The sequence below is a fragment of the Rana temporaria genome, chromosome 4, assembly GCF_905171775.1.
Source record: "Rana temporaria chromosome 4, aRanTem1.1, whole genome shotgun sequence".
In the NCBI taxonomy this organism is placed as follows: Eukaryota; Metazoa; Chordata; class Amphibia; order Anura; family Ranidae; genus Rana; species Rana temporaria.
In genome coordinates, this window is record NC_053492.1 from 34,083,540 (window position 1) to 34,098,382 (window position 14,843).

General features: G+C 45.1%; 1 protein-coding gene across 1 annotated transcript in view; it reads right to left on the reverse strand.

Moving 5' to 3' along the window:
- The window catches only part of LOC120936101 (cell wall protein DAN4-like), a 169,053-nt gene that overhangs the window by 136,408 nt on the left and 17,802 nt on the right, over positions 1 to 14,843 (reverse strand). Inside the window, exons 3-7 of the mRNA XM_040348216.1 lie at positions 14,410 to 14,460; positions 13,607 to 13,656; positions 5,603 to 5,660; positions 2,670 to 2,684; positions 1,952 to 1,978 (exon numbers count right to left, since the gene is read on the reverse strand). The gene's annotated coding sequence lies outside the window, so the exon portion shown is untranslated. The remainder of the gene's footprint in view (positions 1 to 1,951; positions 1,979 to 2,669; positions 2,685 to 5,602; positions 5,661 to 13,606; positions 13,657 to 14,409; positions 14,461 to 14,843) is intronic.

Genomic DNA, 14,843 nt, shown 5'->3' on the forward strand with positions numbered 1-14,843 from the left:
GACCCCGCAACTCGGGTAAGTCAGCGTCATCCACCAGGGTGACATGCTTGTTTATTTATACTACTGGTTGGTGGGAGCCTTGTTCTGTGGAATTTGTGTTGTTGCAATTGTTGCTTTGTTGGATATAGGATGTTCAGCTGCTTTGAGCAATGGTTGGGCTCCTGGTGTGTTTCCTAACCTTTAATGTTAAAGTTTAGGTATGTCAACTTTTACATAGTTACTGTTTTACCCCGAAAATAAGCCCGGGTCTTATATTAATTTTGGTAACAAAAGACCCAGTAGGGCTTATTTTTGGGGTAGGGCTTGTCATGTGCTGATTTCTCCCCCAATCTCCCTCCCTACCTGTCAAGAATCTCCAGTGGCCAGTGGAACCGAGTAAAACTCAAGAATGCTCTGGATTACAGTATCAGATAATGAAAACTGTACCTTTCTGCAATCCATGTGTGACAAACACCTTCACATAGCGCCGCACCCATGTCCCGCCGGGGCACTGCCAATGGAGGGGGGTCCGATATCTCCCGTAGAAGAGAGCTGGCAGAGGAGAAGAGCAGCGGGACATCAGCTGAGCGCCGCTATGCGCTTCCATGGCCCGCCAGAGCTCTTGGTCCCGCTCCGAGCACAGGGGGGAGCAAAATCCCCCCACTGACAGCTGGCTGAAGAGAGGAGAAGAGCAGCGGGACATCAGCTGAGTGCCGCTATGCGCTTCCATGGCCTGCCGGAACTCTTGTTCCGGCTTCGAGCACTGAGGGGGGTCAAAATCCCCCCCCCCCCCGCTGACAGCTGGCTGAAGAGGAGAAGAGCAGCGGGAGGCCAGCTGAGCGGCGATATAATGAATGCATCCAGCACACACAGCCCATATCACATACCACGCTAGGTCTTATTTTCGGGGTAGGGCTTATATTGCGGCCCTCCCCTGAAAATCACAGTAGGGCTTATTTTCGGGGTAGGTCTTATTTTCGGGGAAACGCGGTATATTGGTCCAATTTGGACATGCTAACCTGTGGGAAGCTGTAAACCAATCTAGTGGACACAGCTACTACAGTGATTGTTGCTATCTTCCAGGTCCCATGCAGAGTGGCTGCCCTGCTGCTTGGTAAACATAGGAGATTGCTCGATCAGCACGGGTGCTATTTAGATAACACATTTTCTCAATGAATGCAATTCATGAATGAAATGTTCTCGGATGGAACAAGATGGAGATTGTGATGTCACCTCCCTGTCTCTAATTTGTCCAAACTTTTTTTACAGTCACAAAAAAAACACTTCATTATGCTTTATGCGCTGCATCACGTTGAAACCTGCTGCATTTCAATGAAAGTGTGAAAGAGCTCTAAGTGTTATGCCGCACACAGACTCGGAAATTCCGACGAGAAAAACGTGTGTTTTTTTCCGACAGAATGTTGGCTCAAACTTGTGTTGCATACACACTGTCACACAAATTTTGTCAGAAATTCCGACCGTCAGGAACACGGTGGCGTACAACACTATGACGAGCCGAGAAAAATTAAGTTCAATGCTTCCGAGCATGCATCGACTTGATTTCGAGCATGCTTGTTTTTTTGGACATCAGAATTGCCTACAGACGATCGGAATTTCCAATAAGAAGTTTTTCCATCGGAAAAATAGAGAACCTGCTCTCAAATTTTTGTTGGTGGAAATTCCGACAGCAAAAGTCCGATGGAGCATACACACGGTCGGAATTTCCAACCAAAGGCTCACATCGGACTTTTCTTGTCGGAATTTGCGATCTTGTGTAAGGGGCATTAGACACTGTTTAGCAAGTGGCCATGTGCATTGTACTCATTACAGTGGAATAGAGTAGTAAAACGAATCATGGGGTTAAACTATGGTATGATTGGTACAGGAGGTGGACACCATATGACCTGGTAAGCACTTTCAGGCTTGTATTAGCACAGCATGTTATGGACCCGATGTTCAGTCCTGTACCTACCCGCCAGTGGATTTATTCCTGCTTGAACTGTAAAGAAACAAAAATATGAATGTCAGCTTGTTCCAGTTATTTAAAACAAATGATGACTTTCAGTGAAATAAATGCAAAGGATAAGCATACCCAAAGACACAAATTAAATATAAGCAGTACTGTCCACCAACAGACATGATTATGGTGTGGGCGTATGGCGTGAGCGTATTTTCTTTCAGAAAAATAGAGAACCTACTCTCTATTTTCTCGTCATGACTCTCAGCAGTGTTTTCCTGCCGAGAAACCCGAGAGTGTGTATACTTACCTGCCTCCACGGAAACCAGCGCAAGCTCGAAATGACTTTGACACATGTGCGGTAGCTTCCTAGGCATAGGTAGGGTGCAGCAAGATGGCGGCGACGACGGCATTGAATGTAACAAGCGAATGCTTGTCGTATGCGATAACGTCACCGCGTTCTTGCCATTCAAAAGAACGGCGGTTCTTTTCAATGGAGTGTCTGTACACTCGGGCGGCAAGAGATTCTTGCCAAGAATCTCGTCAGGAAAAACAACGCTTTTTTCCTAATGAGATTCTGGCCCGTGTGTATAAGGCTTAAGACTGGAATGCCAATAAAGTTCATGTGCGTGTAAAGGCAGGTGTCCCAATACTTTTGGTAATATAGTGTACAACACATTAAAAAACAAAACAAAACAAAAAATGAAATAAAAAAAAAATACAACATACATACCTAATAGATAATAAGCTGCAAAGAAGAAAAAACAAGGGTAGGTTTATTACATATAGTGCAAAGGCAAGGAGCCACTTTTATCAACATAAAAGGTAAAAAGAGTTAGGGAAAATCATTTTTTTCTTTAAAGAATTACAAATAATAATAAAGAAACACTTAAATAAAATAAGTGCTAATCAGGTGCATCCATACATTGAAACTGAATTCACTGTGGAGTGAAGTTGATCTGCAACGCTGCTGCATTTGGAGGGAAAGAGGAGCTGCCATTGGAAATTCACATACGGCTTATTTTAAGCCTCTTAGGCCCTGTACACACGACCAGACATGTCCGATGAAAACGGTCCGCGGACCGTTTTCATCGGACATGTCTACTGGGAGGTTTTGGTCTGATATGTGTACACACCATCAGACCAAAATCCCTGCGGACAGAGAACGCGGTGACGTAGAAGACACCGACGTTCTCTGACACGGAAGTTCAATGCTTCCACGCATGCGTCGAATCAATTCGACGCATGCGCGGAATTTCGGGCCTGCTGGTTACACGTCATAACTAGCGGACATGTCCGATGAGTCGTACTAACCATCGGACATGTCCGACGGACAGCTTTCCAGCGGACACGTTTCTTAGCATGCTAAGAAACTTTTGTCCGCTGGAAACCTGTCCGCTAGGCCAGGAAACCTGTCCGCTAGGCCGTACACACGGTCGGACATGTCCGCGGAAACTGGTCCGTGGACCAGTTTCAGCGGACATGTTCGGTCTTGTGTATGAGGCCTTAGGCCTCGTACACACGACCGAACACGTCTGCTGAAACTGGTCTGCGGACCAGTTTCAGCGGACATGTTCAGTCGTGTGTACGGCCGAGCGGACCGGATTCCCGGCCTAGCGGACAGGTTTCCAACGGACAAAAGTTTCTTAGCATGCTAAGAAACATGTCCGCTGGAAGCCTGTCCGTCGGACATGTTCGGTCGCCTGTACGACTCACCGGACATGTCCGCTCAGCCGAAAGCCCTCGCATGCGTCGAAGTGATTCGACGCATGCGTGGAAGCATTGACCTTCCAGGGTCGCGCACGTCGCCGCGTCATCGTCGCGGCGACGGCGCGGCCACGTCACCGCGTTCGCTGTCCGTGGGAAATTTGGTCTGATGGTGTACATCCATCAGACCAAAATCCGCCAGCGGACATGTCCGATGAAAACGTCATGTGTACGAGGCCTTAGAGGTAAGAGGCTGGTGAGACTGGGCACGTGGGGAGTGAAGCACTTTCTGAGCTAGTTCTGAGCACTGCACATTTGGAAAACGTTGTGGACTTTACTTTTTACATATTTTTTTGCATGTTTGGATTTTTGATCCGGAATTTTGGAATTTTGCACTTTCAATGCGTTTTTGCACAACTGCATGAAGATATTTATTTTTATTGTTTATATTGGACTCATTTTGCACATCCAGTGCCGTTTGCTGAATTTAGTTTCAATGTATGGATGCACCTGATTAGCACTTATTTAATTGATCCGGAAGTTTGCACCTTTAATGCGTTTTTGCACAATTGCATGAAGATATATATATATATTTGTTTACATTGGACTTATTTTGCACATCCAGTGCCGTTTGCTTGAATTTATTTTCAATGTATGGATGCACCTGATTAGCACTTATTACCTATCATGCACCTTAGTGCTGCACATTTTTGATGTTGTATCTCGTCGTGCACGGAAATTGCATGGGATTTTTTATTCTGGGATTTTAGATTATTTATTTAGTAATTATTATTCTTAATTAGCGAGCGCCCCAACACATTACCTTACTATTATTATTATTATTATTTTTAACTAGTAATGGCGGTGATGAACGATTTTTTTATCGGGACCTTAACATTATGGCGGACACATCGGACACTTTTGACACATTTTTGGGACCGTTGGCATTTATACAGGGGTCGGTGCTATAAAAATGCACTGATTACTGTGCAAATGTCACTGGTAGGGAAGGTGTTAAACACTAGGGTGTGATCAAGGGGTTAACTGTGTTCCCTAGGGAGTGATTCTAACTGTGGGGGGATGGGACTGCCTGAGTGAAAAGAGCGACGGAGATCTGTCTGTTTGCATTGACAGATCTCCGTTCTGTCTCTGTGTGGGGCGATCATAGGCGTCGCGCCGTGGCACGGCGGCTGGCCAGGGAGGGGTTAAGTAGGTAACTGGTTTGTTGACTGCGGCGGCTGGTCGGGAAGGGGTTAAGTAGTTAATTGGTTTGTTGACTGCGCCGGCTGGTCGGGGAGGGGTCAAGTAGTTAATTGGTTTGTTGACTGCGGCGGCTGGTCGGGGAGGGGTCAAGTAGTTAATTGGTTTGTTGACTGCGGCGGCTGGTCGGGGAGGGTTCAAGTAGTTAATTGGTTTGTTGACTGCGGCGGCTGGTCGGGGAGGGGTCAAGTAGTTAATTGGTTTGTTGACTGCGGCGGCTGGTCGGGGAGGGGTCAAGTAGTTAATTGGTTTGTTGACTGCGGCGGCTGGTCGGGGAGGGGTCAAGTAGTTAATTGGTTTGTTGACTGCGGCGGCTGATCGGGGAGGGGTCAAGTAATTAATTGGTTTGTTAACCCCTCCCCGACCAGCCGCCACAGTTAACAAACCAATTAACTACTTGACCCCTTCCCGACCAGCCGCCGCAGTCAACAAACCAGTTAACTACTTAACCCCTCCCCGGCCAGCCGCCACAGTTATGTAGTTGATTGGTTTGTGTGAAAGCTAAAGCATCCACAAAATATGGTATAGTGGGGTTGATTTAATAAAGGCATAAATAGACAAATAGACTGTGCACTTTGCAAAGTGCAGTTGCTCCAGAGCTTTACAACCCCTTTAAACAAAGTAATTCACTGCACAGTGTTTTTATTTTACATTAGCATGTTTTTGAAATGCAATACAAATTATACCCAATTGTCTCACCTGCTACAATACGTAGTTGTGTGGTCAAGAAGGGTATTAAATTAACAGCCGTTTGCACCTATAAAACACAAGTTAAATTACTGCAGCCATTCCTGTTTTGATAAAGATCATGTCTTCTAGGCAAACTATATATACTACTGTGCATTAAATTGTAAAGGGGTATACTGTACACCGGGGTACTCGATTGCGATGTACCCATCGATATCAGACAGGTGATGGGTTGATCACATCCCTTTCTTGCCAATCCCCAGACTGCTCCTCCTACATATGCAGAGTGGTGCAGGGAAGGAACAACTTAGTATGCTGCACCACCGACAAGCAGAAGGAAGGGAAAACTGGACAGAAGGGGAGGCAGGTACCGCATTTACTGGAACCGATCCCCTGTAGCTCCCCCTTGCAGCAACTGAAAGCCAGCTTCCTCCTCTCCCTCCTTTCAGCTGCTGCAGGGGGAACTACAGGGGATTTGTTTTAGTAAATTCCCCCCCATCCCCATCCAGGTTCCCCATACTTGTGTTGCCCAGGCCCCCCCCCCCCCTGTGTGCTCCCCTGGTCCCCGTCCCCGTCCCCACCTCACAGTTCTTCCGGCTTCCCCTCCTCTCCCACCCAACAGCTGCCATGGGGATCGTTTTAGGATGGAAAGTGGGTGAATGTCATTTACCAGCCCCTTCCTTTTCAAAATGAACACATAGAGTGACAGGTAAACCACAATCCTTCCTTGCCGACTCTCAGAATCTGCTGAAAGCAGCTGAAAGTAGGCTTCTCATCCTCTCCCTTTTGTCAACATTCAGCTGCCACAGAAGGAAAATGTAGGGGATCGGTACTAATATATGCCACCCCAGCCACCCCTCATTTCCCTGTTCCTCTTCTTTCTGTTGCCTGGGTCCACCATGTGCTCCCTTGCTCCCCCTTTCTCCCATTGAGCGGGGAACAGGCCGGTAAATATGTCAAACGCATATGTGTTGGAGATTTGAGGTGCACACCCTAAAGCAATAGGCTGCGCGCACCTATGGAGTGATCAGTATTGATCACTCATTCATAACTGAAGCATAGTAAACTGTATTTACAATGCTTTACTGTGATCTGTTTATTCTTTGCATGCCGCTCAGACGCAATGGATAACGGGTGTACAAGCAGGTAACCTCCGCATCTGCTGCTGAGTGCCGGCAGGGGATGGAGCCCGTCCCGGTTCTTGCAGTGACTCAAAGAAGAAAGGGGTGATCCCTGATGCTGCACATGTAATCCTATGGAGGTGAATAGAGTGGCAACCTCAGGCTGGACTCTACGCCCCCAACGTGTTTCGCCCCACCCCCTGGAGTTTAGTCCTGCTTAGCTTAGTTACTATGATTCAGTTTGTAAATAAACAGGGAGGCTGCGCAGAGCTCTTCTTGTTCATTCATTCTGTGCACCACACAGTCCTCAATTTCCATTCTCTCAACGTGAGACATGGGCGATCTGTTTAGATCCATGTTTAGACTGTTAAAAAAGTGTGAAAAAAGTAAAATATAATAATAAAAAAAAAACACTGACCCATCTACTGCCCTACTTTCACCAACCTCTTGCCCTACTGACACTGTCCACACACTGTTCACTGCACACTGCCCTACTGACTCTGTCCACCTTTAGTTAGGCTAAGTTTATATTTTTACAGTGACATTTCTTTTATCTTTCCAAATTTTCCTTACTATTTAGTAGGATTGTCCAGATACCACTTTTTTGAGACCGAGTACAAGTACCGTTTTTTTTCATTTACATTTTTTTTTTTTATATATTTATTGCAATTTTTTATTTTTTTTAATCAGCCCTGTTGGGGGTCTTTGGTGAGATATCAGGGGTCTTAACAGACCCCTGACATCTCCCCTTTGAGACAGAGAAAGGGACTAAGGACACAGATTCCCCAGTACCTTTCTCTGCAGCCTCAGCTAAAATGAATGGAGAGAAGCTCCTCTCCATTCATAAACTGAAGCATCGTAAACACAGGTTACGAATGCTCAGTTATGTGAATGGACAGAGTCAGTGATCACTGACTTTGTTCATTCGGAAAAGGTAGTAGCCGGGTTTTGCGGCTCCTACCTCCGCTCTCCATCCTGACAAATTGAGGGGGGAAAGCAGCACGGAGCACGGAGGAAGGAAGACAGTACGGAGGGGGGAAGACAGCATGGAGGGGGGAAGACAGCACGGAGCACGAAGGGGGGAAGACAGCACGGAGGGGGGAAGACAGCACGGAAGGGAGGCCCGGAGCAAAAGCCAGCAAGACTAGCAGAGGGCCGGGCATGACAGAGTGTCTAGTGACACAGGAGGGGTTAAGCTAGAGGGGGTAGGAGGTAGGAAGAGCAGGATTGGTGTAGAGAGGGGCGGGGGAGTTAGAAAGTATCAGCTTCAAGAGGAGGAGCAGGATTGGCTGCTGGTGTCAGGGGAGTTACCCTATAAAAGGGTGGGGCGGGGCCAGGCGGGCACTTGCAGTTAGGAGAGCAACGAGGAAGCAGCTTTTCCCACCCTCCCTCCCTTATTGCATTACCTGTGTTGCCGGTGTTTTTTCTTTTGCAGGTACGGTGTTGGACGGTCGTCACGACAGCTGGGTTGGCGGTTAGTTCTGTTGGTCCTTTATGGTGGCAGTAGAAAACGTGTGAAAACGGGGGTGGGGGGCTCATCAATTTTATGGCCCCCTTTAAGTGTATTCCAGCGAAAGGTTAGTTGGTATACTGTAACGTTTGCACTGCGGGCGGGGGTTGTCTCCGAGCGTACTACACGGACTGGAGGCCTAAGGTTATTGTTTGCTCGCAGTGCATTGTTCATACTGGTATATGGTAAAATGGTGGAGAATGGGTGTGCTGCCAGAAAGGACCAACAGAGTGGGGGTTTTGTGGTATGTCATTGATGTTGGATATTTACTGTTTTCATTTAAGTTGGAGTTTTTATTGCGATTATGTTTTAATAAAATAGGCTGTTGTGGCCAGTTTACTCCAAAGCAAAGGTGTGGTCTCTTTACTATAGATTAAGTGGGGGACAATTAAGGGGTGGAGTATATGGGGTCGCAACGGTAAAAGGTTATTGGGTCACATCTGGACTACACTAGTCAGGGGGAAGACAGCACGGAGCATGGAGGGGGGAAGACAGCACGGAGCACGGAGGGGGGAAGACAGCACGGAGCACGGTGAGGGGAAGACAGCACGGAGCGCGGTGGGGGGGGGGGAAGACAGCACGGAGGGGGGAAGACAGCACGGAGGGGGACAGTCAGCGGTGATCAGTGCGGCTTTAGGGGGAGTTACAAGCACCGATCACCGCTGTATAAGTTTAACCAAAACAGCTGAAAAGGGGGCAGATCAGTGCTTGTAACTCCCCTGGATGTCATCCAAGAGAAGACTACAAAGAGTTATTACAACTCTCACTCCTGTACCTAGGAGGTTGGTCTAAAAAACTACTTCAGTTTCAGGATCCCATGGGGCACTGCATCAAGCAAGGTGGATGGCAAAGGCAATATATGCACTTAAAATTGTCATCTTCACTAAACAGTTGAATGTTCCTCAACGACAATTGGAAGGAATGAAACGGGTTGCACATTTTGTCAGCCTCATATATGTTCGCTTTTGGCATGAGGTAATTGTAAGTCGATGGGCTCCAAAGATTGATTTGGATATGCTACAGCTTCTGAGCACTTACCCAGATGCAGACGTCAAAAAATTTGCTCTGAGGCCTCGTACACACGACCGAGAATCTTGTAGTAAATGAAACGTCGTTTTTCTCGACGAGTTTCTTGTCAGGCTTTTTCGAGAATCTTGTCAAGCTTTCTTTGCATACACACTGTCAAGACAAAATCTCGTCGTTCTCAAACGCGGTGACGTACAGCACGTACGACGGCACTATAAAGGGGAATTTTGATTCCACTGTCGCCACCCTTGGGGCTGCTTTTGCTAATCTCATGTTACTGCGTGTTAAGTAAAAGTTTGGTGAGAGACGATTCGTGCTTTTCAGTCTGTTACAGCGTGACGAATGTGCTATCTCCATTACGAATGCTACTTTTACCGAAGGTGCGCTCCCGTCTCATACTTTATTCTGAGCATGCGTGGGTTTCTAAGCATACACACGAACGTGTTTCTCGTCGTAAACCAGCCCAACGAGAAACACGACAAGGAAATTGAGACTCCCGACGAGAAAAAAGAGAACATGTTCTCTTTTTTTCTCGTCAAGATCCACAACAGTTTTCTCAACGAAAAACATACACACAACCGTTTTCCTCGGCAAAAAAGCTCTGCCAGCATTTTTCTTGATGGATTTTGTCAAGGAAAACGGTCGTGTGTACGAGGCCTCACAGTTGCTAAGAGACAACTTTGGTATCTGTCAGAAACAAAAGTAGGATTGGCTTTTTTGGACGAACGCATTACTCAATAACTGAATAAATTGGGAAGTAGAAATGGCGCTACCTTAATAAAATCATAAATAATAGTGAGAAAATTAATTAATAAATAAATATATGAATATGAATTAAATAAATAGCTATCCAATGCATGCAATAAAAGTGATACTATGTAAATGACAATTAAAAGCAATAATTAATATGACCTAAATCCAATTGTGCACAAGTGAATACTATATATGAAAGTCCATATGTGGCTGTGATCTCTGTATCAAAGTGCTGAGTTTCAAAAAAGTGCCTTGTGCCAAGTGCAGCTCTGTTAGCGTATTCCACAGTGACCCCTCCAGCTGTGCTCATATGTGACCCGCACTCACCAGATCTTCCACCCCCTCTTCCACCCCCTCTTGGGGTGAAAAGCTTTCACAGTATATACCCCTGTGTGGCAATATTTCATCCCCCTGTAATTCTGGTTATGTTTCCAGTGTTTGGCTCGTATGCAAGAGAGAAGGAATCCCAATAGTGTGATACCGTTTAAAAAGGTTTTTCTTTATTAGTAAAACTAGGTACTCACATTTAGGCAGAATCAGCAAAGCATTTCAAAAAAGCAATTTTCGGGAAGTGTGTCGTGACGTTCTGTCTCTTTGCTCGACCGGTTTTGTCGACCTGACGTCATCTGGAGGCGCTCCAGATGGCGTCAGGTCGACGAAACCGGTCGAGCAAATACTTGTGCACAATTGGATTTTAAGTGATATTAATTATTGCTTTTAATTGTCATTTACATAGTATCACTTTTATTGCACGCATTGGATAACTAATTATTTAATTAATATTCATATACTGTATTTATTTATTAATTATTCATATCACTATACATTTCTCTCTCTATTATTTATGATTTTATTAAGGTAGCGCCATTTCTACTTCCCAAATTATTCATCTATTATTCCACCTAGGTGAAATAAATACGTAGAAACAGCTGCTTTATAAAATTCTTGGTTAGGTGTCAAACCCCACACACATTTATAATTTATATTTACTATTCTTTCACTGGAACTACACTGGCATTATTGCGCGGATTCATTTATCACCTCTCGTATTACTCAGGCTGTTAAGGAAACTATGACTAAAAATTTAGGGGCAGATCCACGTACAGCGGCGCATATTTCCGCCGGGCGTAGCGTATCTAAGATACACTACGCCGCCATAACTTACTTTTTTTTTCGAATCCTCAAAGAATGCGCGCCGTAAGTTACGGCGGCGTAATGTATCTTTGGCAGCGTAAGGGCGTGCAATTCAAATCGATGTGATGGGGCGTGTTTTATGTAAATACGTCGTGACCCGACGTAAACAACGTTTTTTTTTTAACGGCGCATGCGCCGTCCGTGGGGGTATCCCAGTGCGCATGCTCGAAATTAAACCGGAACAAGCCAATGCTTACGACGGTGACGTCATTCTACGCAAATCCCTATTCACGAACGACTTACGCAAACAACGTAAACAATTCAAATTTCGACGCGGGAACAACAGCCATACTTAAGATTGAGTACGCCACCATATAGCAGCTATAACTATACGCCGGAAAAAGCCGAACGCAAATGACGTAAAAAAATGCGCCGGCCGGACGTACGTTCGTGGATCGCCGCATCTAGCTAATTTGCATACTCGACGCGGATTTCTACGGAAACGCCACCTAACGGCCAGTGGAAAAATGCACCTAAGATCTGACGGCGGATCGAGCCCAGATGCAGTTGTATCTTGTTTTGTGGATACAAAACAAAGATACAACGCAGGAACTTTAAAAATCAATAGATACGCCGGCGAAATTTGTTTGTGGATCTGGTCTTTAGAAACCAAACCTGCAAAGAAAAAGGAAGGGAAAACGATTAGAGGGTAAAAACATGTTTTTTGAAGGAAAAGACCTGAGCCATTTCGTTACTAATAAAACAAAGACGTTCTTTGAATTGTTTGGGATCGACGACGTGACAGAATACTGCAGTGATTCTCTAATGCTGCGTACACACGACCGTTATTCATGTCATGCAAAAAAACTATGTTTTTCTCTACGCGATTTGTCGTGATTCCTCTCAAGCCTGCCTTGCATACACACGTTCTTGAATAAAAAAGCAAAGCGCGGTGACGTACAACACGTACGACGGCACTATAAAGGGGAAGTTCCATTCGAATGGCGCCACCCTTTGGGCTGCTTTTGCTAATTTCCCTGTCTCATAACTTGCTTCTGAGCATGTGCATTTTTTCCCCCCTCGTAAAAACGTACACACGACCGTAAAAAATATGTGCCCATTTTTCTCATCGAGAAAATGCTCTGGAGCATACACACGACCGTTTTACGAGGCATGAGAAGCCATGTGAACACTCTTAAGGTTGTCAATGATACCTCAGAAAGAGGAATTGCTCTGATAAAAAAGTATAACGAATCGGTCAGGGATGAACAACAAAAACAATTCTTGCTGAGGGTAGTCGAGCATCACAGAAAAGTCGTCACCAAGCGAACAAAACAAATGATTGCACCGTTCAAAGTCGATTAATATAACACATATTTTGCCTATCACATTACCTATTAATCTTAGTGTATAGTTTTAATAGTATTCCCAAATCTTATTTTTTGCCTACTTTTACAAAACAGATCAAAGTGTGCAACCTCTAAATATTATCCAATCTTCTTGAAATTTAGCATATATATCTTATACATCACTGAGACTCTGGTAAAGCCAGAGAGGTTTTATTGAAAAAATGCCATTAGAAGTGACCACAGGTCCGATACAATGTAACAAACGGATAAAAAAATTCTACATAAAAAATCTGCAGATCAGGATAGCGTGGTATAACTGGACATACTCCACCCTACTAGTTTTGTCATACATGACTTCATGCCACTGGTGCACTGTCATTTTGGAACAGGAAGGGGCCATCCCCAAACTGTTCCCACAAAGTGGGGAGCATGAAATTGTCCAAAATGTCTTGATATGCTGATGCCTTAAGAGTTCCCTTCACTAGAACTAAGGGGCCAAGCCCAACCCCTGAGAAGCAACCCCACACCATAATCCCCCCTCCACCAAATGATTTGGACCAGTGCACAAAGCAAGGTCAATAAAGACACGGATGAGCAAGTTTGGGATGGAGGAACTTGACTGGCCTGCAAAGAGTCCTGACCTCAACCCAATAAAACACCTTTGGGATGAATTAGTGTGGAGACTGTGAGCCAGGTCTTCTCGTCCACATCAGTGCCTGACCTCACGAATGCGCTTCTGGAAGAATGGTCAAACATTCCCATAGACACTCCTAAACCTTGTGGAAAGCCTTCCCAGAAAAGTTGAAGCTGTTATAGCTGCAAAGGGTGGGCCAACTCAATATTGAACCCTACGAGCTAAGGCTGGGATGCCATTAAAGTTCATGTGCGTGCACAGGCAGGTGTCACAATACAGGTGTGTGTGTGTGTATGTATATATATATATATATATATATATATATATATAATATATATAATGATTTTTTTTTCCTTCTATTGGTTGAACTAGATAGACTTGTGGCTTTTTTCAGCCAGACTATGTAATTATGATCATATTCAACAGGCTTGTCACAGTTCTCCCGACACCAATTTCCATTTAGGATAATACAAAAAGAATGTTACTTACGGCAAATGATTTACTGTACAACTGATTCAAGACCGACTGCAAATCAGGAGCTAAAAAAAAATAATAATCAATTAGTAATACTGGTATATGCAAAAGTTTTTAAATGTTCTAGTTATAAGAATTCTGTAGCACGTGAACATAGAGCTCTATGCCCTCAGAGCACCGATCCAGATACAGTTCAGCTTGGTCTTCTCTACCAACACCTTTGGTGTTAGTATGAGAGGTGATGCTGACTTTTGGACATATAGTGTACAGTGGAACCTCAGATTACGTGCATAATCTGCTCCAGGAGAATGCTTGTAATCCAAAGTACTACCATATCAAAGCGAGTTTCCCTGTTGAAGTCAATGGAATCGAAAATAATTTGTTCCACATTGACTTCAATGGCATGCAATACCGCATGCGGCCAGAAGTGGGGGGGAGCCGGAGAGCCTCGGAAACGGCCGGAAAGGCCCGAGGACACCTCGGCTGACCTCGTGAAAGACTCCGTTCCCGAGCCTTTCCGAGGTCAGCCGAGCTGTCCTCAGGCCTTTCCATGCATTTCTGAACGGCGCCGAAAGTCTCTGCTCGGCTCCGGCACCCCCCCCCCCACCTCAGGCCAAATGCCGTACTGCACACCGCTTTGGCCTGAATCCTGCTAGTTTTGCGAGACAACACTCGCAAACCGAGTTAGGATTTTTTTTAATATAGTGCTCGTATTGCGAAATGCTCGTTACTCGCAATCCGAAGTTACACTGTACTTTTAAAGGTTTGATACAAAATAGATGCAATGCCTCATGTATTATGTTTTTCAATTGTTTTACCTTCAAGTAATGGTTGAACCCCAGGCAGAAACCATAATGGTGACAGTGTCGCTGAAAAAAAATATATATAATAAGTCATAATCCGTAACCAGGAGCAATGCCTTAAGTCACATTCACACTTGCAATTAGAGCTATAGTGCAAATGACAGGTGTTTTGTGGTCTATACAAAAGAAATAACAGTCCAACGTTGGTGGCAGCGGTCCATGGCTGTTCATGGCGCTTAGCAATCCAGCACTTAGCTGCAGTTAGGGAGAGCTGTTCGTCTCTTCATGCAATGTCTGTGTCCAAGGACTATTATCTGTTCTAACCTGCTGGTAATCAGTGGATATCTAATTACATCCAAACAGCTGCAGCCATGTTATCCCATCATTGCTTTTTATAGGCAGCTATTCGGAAATACCTGTCATACCAGATGCAAAAGCCCCCTGATTCT